We start from the raw sequence: 6,000 nt of genomic DNA on the forward strand, positions 1-6,000 counted from the left end.
TGAAATTAACCTATTTCAATTGTTGATGATTATTATGGATGACAATTTCTTTGATGTTCCACATCTTCTATGAGGCATTTTTATTTGCTGAAGTCAAACTGACTCATTCACAGCATATTTAAGGGAAAATATTATCAGAGCTTATAGCCTTCTTAGAAGATGATGATATATATATCCTGATGATATATTATCTTTAATTAATTTTCTTATATATATTTATATTAATCTTTCATTTCCTTTAATTCTTGTCAGCAATAATGCATGAAACAATGACTTTTCTATATTGCTACAACATGTATGATATCTCCCCACCAGTCAACTATTTTTCAGGCCATTTCAAGCAACTTCTTTTCTATTCCATTGTCATTACAAGAATTTGTCAAAATAAAACCATTTTCAAATACTTAATTTATAATATAGCCATGCTATAGATAAGAATTTAAACAGATAAAGAAGGGCTAATGTGTTTTTTGTCAGTGTATGTGTCAGATCTTTTGTAGTCTTTTAAATTCATGCAAAACTTTGCAATGCTGGGCAATAAACATATTTTATAGACACTTTCATTGTTGAAGACAACTGACATTTAGATGACAGTGTTGTTTCGTTGTGTACTGTGTTGTTTCGTTGCTGTCTCAAAGTATATCCCGCTTCTCACAACTGCAATTAATCATTGTCATTAATTAATATGTGAAACATCCATGAAAATTGAGATTTTATCCTTTTAATTATTATTTTTTATTCAGTTAAAGAATGCACTTTATTGCATCAATATACATAATTGGGGACACTAACAAAATGGAAAAAATTCCTACTACAATTTCCCAGATAAAGCCAATGACAGTTCTGTTTTTGATTAATGATGCAGCAATCCTCATACATTCTGTGCTCTGACACTTGATAAATGATGGGTTTTGTCCACAAAACTTGATAAAAGGTTATCAGCATTCATAAATATTTATAATTGAACGCTGCAAACACATCTCATCAGCTCAAATTTTCGATTTTTGAATTAATATGTCCCATATATATTTGGTTGGAAAATGACCAATATTCATAACAACTCATTCAGTGTGAAACAAGAAGATTACAATAGTCAGAAATGTATCCCCTGAGTGATGGTTTATTTTTGTCAGTTGGGAATCTGTATTCATAATAATGACCTTCTTAAGAGTGCAACAAAATATAATAAATATATTCATAATTTTATACATTTGTATTAAACAATTTGTCAAAATTTGAAGAACTTGCAAGCTTTTTATCTTAAATATAACTTGATACCACATCTCCTTATTTTTTATGGAATACCAAAGTCATACCAACATTATATGCACACATTTTTTAATACCATTTGATTCTGGGGAGAGGTCTGGTAAATTTGATCATGTCAGAATATTCATTTTCAAATTTTCACCAGCCAGAATACTTTTGTTTTCAATTTGTTGCTTATAAAAATATAAGGTTTTTTTTTTTAGTTTGTAATCCCAGCAGGTTATTTCTATTCCACTTTATTGGCCAAGAATATTTTATTTTCAAAAACTGGCCTCCAACTCAGAATCACATGGTGGTACTCCTAAATCTTAATTAAATTCAATTGACCAAAATTTTAGAGAGAAAAATCATTAAACTTTTTAAGTCAAAGAAAAATCCCCAAATAACAACAGAACAACCAAAACTGTTCAAGGTCAACTTTGCCCAAGGAAGTTAACCTAAGCTTTACTTTAGTAAAGTAGTTACAATATGAAGTATTTATTTTAAGACCCATTAGTACACCCTTCAAATTGAAAAAAAAAGTACAATTCTTCAATCCTCTCAAAATCATGTTAATTATATTAACTAGGGGCTCCCAGAAATGTGTTACTTGTCACTTTTTGTTTAGAGACTATAATTCTTATGCATATACATGTACGTTATAGTAGCTAAAAACTTTTGTAAGCCTTCAGTTGACTGGCCTATAAAAAGATTGACAAGTTTTAGCAACATAATTGCTAAATTATATATACTTATTTAGTGTGTAAAATGATGTTTTAAGTTCATGTAGTTAGTTTGTTTACAAAAAAGTACTTATGTATGATTTAAATTGTTAGTACAAAATGTATAAACTAAAATCATTTTTATCAAGCTGAGTGTGAATTAAACAAAACTTCTTGTTGAAATTATCATGTCTAGTCACTACCTTTTTACTGTCTGGTATTATGGTGCTGTATGTATAATAGAGCAAAATGTTCTAGAACAGTTGCTTTGTTACTCTGAGTGACAGGCCTAAAAAATTATACCTATGTTTCTGCTGACATGCAGAATTTTTTAGGGTTGGCAGTTAAGCAAATCATTTTATTTTTCAAAAAGCTTTTGACTGGTTTAAATAGGGGAAACAGTTTGACGTTAATAGCACTTGTTGAAATGATGAAAATCTTAGGGTATAGGCACTAAAATTGAGGACGGTAGGATTAGTGGAAATACAGGTATTTTTTATGCTAACCTTTTATATATATATACTTTTACTCTTTGTGTTGTTATTACTTCTACTTCAGTTTTTAGTTATGAAGGAGTTTGTTTGTATTCACTTGTTTTTTTCTTTTTAAACTGCATCTAATTGATTCCCATTTATTGTTCTCTGTGACATAAGCACAATTGAAGAATTTTCTACAATAGATTTGTATTTGAAATAACACTAGATGAAAACATAACTTTGATGACTTAGAACTGTTTATTTAGTTTCTCTGTTTATTTAGTTTCTTTGTAGACTTACAACTGTTCAAGTCAAAAGTATAAAAATAAAATATGATCAAGAACAAATTTGGATAAAGTTAATTTATGCAATGAACAAGGGTATAATTGTAAGTGTTCTGTCTTTTAAGACCAAAGCATTTTGACCGGTCTATACATGTATAAATCATTAAAATTAACCTTACTTAAATGTTGCAAGGACTGTAGCAAAACTAGGTTTTCCATGAACTGTAAATTCTTCATTACAAAGAATTCATCCAACCTTGGTTAAAAACACCTGTAGTTGTAGGCTCACATTTCATAAGAATATCTACTCTTAGCAATCAGTCTTCTTCAAGACATATTCCCACAGCATTTATCATCTAGGACATTGTTCTTTTTTAGCTCTAGTACTTCAGTTTTTGGTATTTTGATGTTTTTTGTAAGGTTTTTTTTTTTTTTTTCTTTCTTTCTGTTATGTTTTATTAATGTTATCTTATTACATAATAAAGAAAGAAATATGTTCCATAATAATCATATCAGGACCCTCGGCCATAAAACTTGACTCAGTTCATGGAGTACAAAATTTGTGCTCGAAACACCAAATCCAGTATTTTGATTGGTTGATTTCTGAGTCTGAGTACAAAAATCATGCTCGATATTTTCATGACCTCAAGTCCAGAAGTCACTGTTTAACATTTATATGGGAAACTTATTCATGTCCAATAATACCCGATTCTAAAATTGATTATTGATTTGCAAAAATTTGTTAACAATTTTATTTTAGTGAACTTAAAATATACTTCATTGTTATTCAAAAATGATTATCTTCAGAATTTTTTTTTTAAAGAACTAACTTGGTAATCAAAATTATCATTTTGAACATGCAAAGATCATTTATTTCTGGAGAAAGGATCAAATGTTCTTGATCATTCCAAAACAGCATTTAACTTTTTATACCATCAAAGTCATGTTGAACATTATAACATTCCAAGTAGACAATTAATACTAAATGCAACCATTTGTTATCAATTGGAAATTTCTTGGATGAATTCAAAAGAATTCTTTGATCAGTGGGTAAATAAAAGACATATGAGGTAACTCAATGACTTCCAAGGCAGGTGTATAACAGAGATATACTGACAACAGCTGAGACTATCTCAACTGTCAAATCATCTGTGCTGTAATAACCATTTCTTTGATAGATTTCAAGGGCAAAGGCAAATAATTACGTCAACCAGCCAGTTATGTCAAAAACTATGGCCTCTTACATCATTGCTAAAAAAGCAATTTAATTAATATAAGAAACCAATTTCCTGTGATATATGCCATTATAATAAAGAAAAAATATTGTATAGCTCTTGATGATAATGTGGAATTAATATCAAGTAAAGTCTAGTTCTTGGTTTTTAAGACTTCTTACTTTGTTTATGTCATAAATAAGGGGTGTAATGCTTACAAATATAATAGTTATTGAAATATTTTCCTACATAAAGTAAGACGGGGGAGGGGGGAAACAGTATTTTAATAACTTTCTGAAAATACATGTGCATCATCTGCACACATTTATAATTTCTGACTGAACAAGTTTTATAATTATATGCACCAGTCCATAGTGGGCAAAGATATTGTTGCCCAACTTCTTTAAAGAGACATGGCATGTTTTATTTATGAAATCTCAACCTATTAATGACGTAATGAAAAAAAGTATAAAAATCGTGCTTTAAATCAAGTACAGTGTTGAATTCATACACTAAAGCATTATAGATATATGGTTAAATCTTGTAAAACAAAATCCTTTTTATAAGCAGGTAATTAAAATTTACGAGCTTTAAAATTTCAAGGTTCCTTGGACCTTTAAGACATTTGTTTAAGCGTTAAAGTAGAAATGATCTATACAATAACTTAAACCTTTTTTTTTCCATCCTAAACTATACCTGCTATCTGTACAAGAAACATGAAACTATCATCAAAATTAACTTACCTCAAAATTATCAATAATGCAGAATTTCCTGTTTACAGTTATAAACACAACTTTCCCATAGAAACAAATATTCTACAGTGTGAACAATCATTCAATGCAGTACAACACCACTAGCAGTGCTCATTAGAATAGCTGACAAGTTGAAAGTTTTGTAACTGCTCTATAGTCCACACTCTACTGAATTATTTAATTCTGCTACACATATCAGCTCTGATGGGTCTCTATGATCTACAAAAAATCCATTCTCTAGTGTAATTTTAGTCAATTATTGTTCATAATCATTTTCCCACTGTACAGCTTTATGGCCAATTTTTGTACATAACCAGAGGAGGTAATTGGAATTTTACTGTAAAAGCAAAACAGGGTATAGAAATTAAATATCTGTAAAACCGAGATATAATTGAAATGAAAACTAAAACAAATATAATTATAAATATACATTAATAAACAATGTCTCCCTCTATCAAATTTATTGAGCCATTATTCAATTAAGGGAGAATAATGATGGTGCAACAAAATAACAATAAAGTGAATCAAAAATCCTCTGACGCCTGCATAAGAAATTTGTCCTCATTGAAACAAGACAATTTATCTTTTAACTTTCATCATTTCTGTAACATGTTGGAACTTTCTATTGATTTTTCATAATTTTGCAAGATTCATGACAAAATTTAAACTTAACAGCTTGAAACAACATCCTTTTATTTCTAAATAGTAATAAAGATTACAGGCTTCTTTTTATGAAGTATTAGCATAAATAAATTGTAGGTGTATATTAATGATTGCCATGGAAATCTGATGCCATACTTTGGGAAAACCAGAGGACCACTTAAACATTGAATATTTCAAAAGTATTTCTACATATTTATTTACCAAGCAGTACTGTAGATGCTGCATTCCTTAGATCCAATTACACCTTTGAATTGATCAATGTAGATTGTGATATAGAAATAAAAGTTGCCTTGAGAAAGTTTATAGGTTTGTTAAGTTCTGTTACATCACAGAGGATCATGGTCTTAGCTATTAAACATATGTTTTGGTTTGCTTAAACATCACTTGAACATATAAAAGGAAATAAAAATAATGGAAGGAAGAAGTAACATAACTAAAATTAATTCATCTTAAAATACAATTTGGTGTGCATCACTATTATTTCATTAGAAGATGGTAGGCAGCTAAATAACCCTTTAATTCATGATTTTGACTGTCTTCTTTCTGTAAGTCAATAAAAAAATGCAGTAAAATTTGCAATAGAGCAATAGTCTAAAGTTGCCATCATTTATTTAAATATGTGAGCTATTAAGTAATAATTA

The 6,000-nt window shown here is 29.0% G+C and overlaps 1 protein-coding gene across 8 annotated transcripts in view; it reads right to left on the reverse strand.

Annotated features, from left to right (window-relative positions):
- The window catches only part of LOC127720527 (plexin-B-like), a 259,946-nt gene extending 255,076 nt beyond the window's left edge, over nucleotides 1–4,870 (reverse strand). For 3 of the 8 annotated variants that reach the window (XM_052227185.1, XM_052227179.1, XM_052227172.1), the window contains exon 1: nucleotides 4,688–4,869. The gene's annotated coding sequence lies outside the window, so the exon portion shown is untranslated. Of the gene's footprint in view, nucleotides 1–4,687 lie in introns of all 8 variants that reach the window. The other 5 variants (XM_052227218.1, XM_052227207.1, XM_052227126.1 and 2 more) reach the window with 3 other exon arrangements.
- Between the last annotated feature and the right edge of the window lie 1,130 nt (nucleotides 4,871–6,000).

The sequence above is a fragment of the Mytilus californianus genome, unplaced genomic scaffold (assembly GCF_021869535.1).
Source record: "Mytilus californianus isolate M0D057914Y unplaced genomic scaffold, xbMytCali1.0.p SCAF_1, whole genome shotgun sequence".
NCBI lineage: Eukaryota > Metazoa > Mollusca > Bivalvia > Mytilida > Mytilidae > Mytilus > Mytilus californianus.